This window comes from Mus caroli, chromosome 13, assembly GCF_900094665.2.
Source record: "Mus caroli chromosome 13, CAROLI_EIJ_v1.1, whole genome shotgun sequence".
NCBI lineage: Eukaryota > Metazoa > Chordata > Mammalia > Rodentia > Muridae > Mus > Mus caroli.
The window spans coordinates 19608873-19610197 of record NC_034582.1 but is presented as its reverse complement, the minus strand read 5'-3'; positions in this window follow the sequence as shown (position 1 = coordinate 19610197).

Here is a 1325-nt window from a genome sequence, read left to right as displayed (position 1 = left end):
CCATGATGGCAATGATGGCAGCTGCTTCTGAGACCCATCGTGGTTACTTACACACACACACACACACACACACACACACACACACACACACACAAGAGAGAGAGAGAGAGAGAGAGAGAGAGAGAGAAATTAAAACAGAAGTCCAACTGAATTGTCAAAAAGCTTGCCTTCCTCTTAAAAACAAGACACAGAGCCACCAAGAATTTCTTCTGAAGGGAGGATACTGACCCCATATAGTTGGGGCTTCTCGCAAGGGGCATCACATTCCTGGCAAAAGGGCTCCCCTGACCACTTCAAAGACTCCAGCAGCCTGGCCTGACCTAAGCTTCACTCACCTGTATTCTGGATTATCTGGGATTGCTTGGGCCATTCGAGAAGCAAAAGCAGATGCCAATGTGAGAGCTGCCCCAGTCCTGACTCTTTCCAGAGCTGTAGGGGAGCGGCCTCTGTTATCTGGAGACACTTTCCACTGAGGTCCCACCCTGTGGATTGCAGTCTACAAGCAGGTGAGGGCAGGCACAAGATAAGGCTAGAGCCTGTGAGTGGGCAGTGGAAAAAGAAGGTGGGTGGAGAGTTAGAGATGAGGAGACAAGATGGTGGAAACTTGTAGGAGAGGAAGTGGAACCAGAACCACACAGTCCTGGGAGCCATAACTATTGGGGATTTCCTAGATAGATGATTAAATAATAAGTAGGGTGCATTTGCCCCATCTTGGTGTACAGCTTGTATTTATATCAATTGAGTGTTAAGTTCTTTGGGCGCTTTGTGTGTTGAGAATTTGCTTATTAAATCTGAATGATAAATTACAAGCTGCTAGAGTTTTGATTTTGCCAGGTTATGAGGATTTGTGACGGCTAACCACAGGGGGCAGAGGACTGGGAATGAGAACAGGATCCGAAGCAAGAGTTGGGCGGCCGCCACTTGGGGACAATGGAGACCACAGAGATCCTGATGGCGGGAAACCGCGTGACTACTACTTAGCGGGAGCTAGCATGGGTACCTATATATATTTCACGCACCACCCCACATATTAGTCACACATGTAACAGCCTTCCCTCTAGTGTGCACGGACCTACACCTCTGGCGACAATCGTGGATCCATTTGTGATCTGCTGAGCACTTGCCACTTCCAGAAACCTAGGACTCTCTGCTGAGTCCTCTGGGTGAGAGCACTACAGGAGGCCAATCCATAGCCAAGGAAGTCGCTCTGCTCTTTTGAAACTTTTTATCAAAAAAAAAAAAAAAAAAAGACTAAACGAAAAAAAAAAAAAAAAAAAAAAAGAAAAAAGAACAAACACAAGAAACAAAGTTCAAAACTCTTGTGA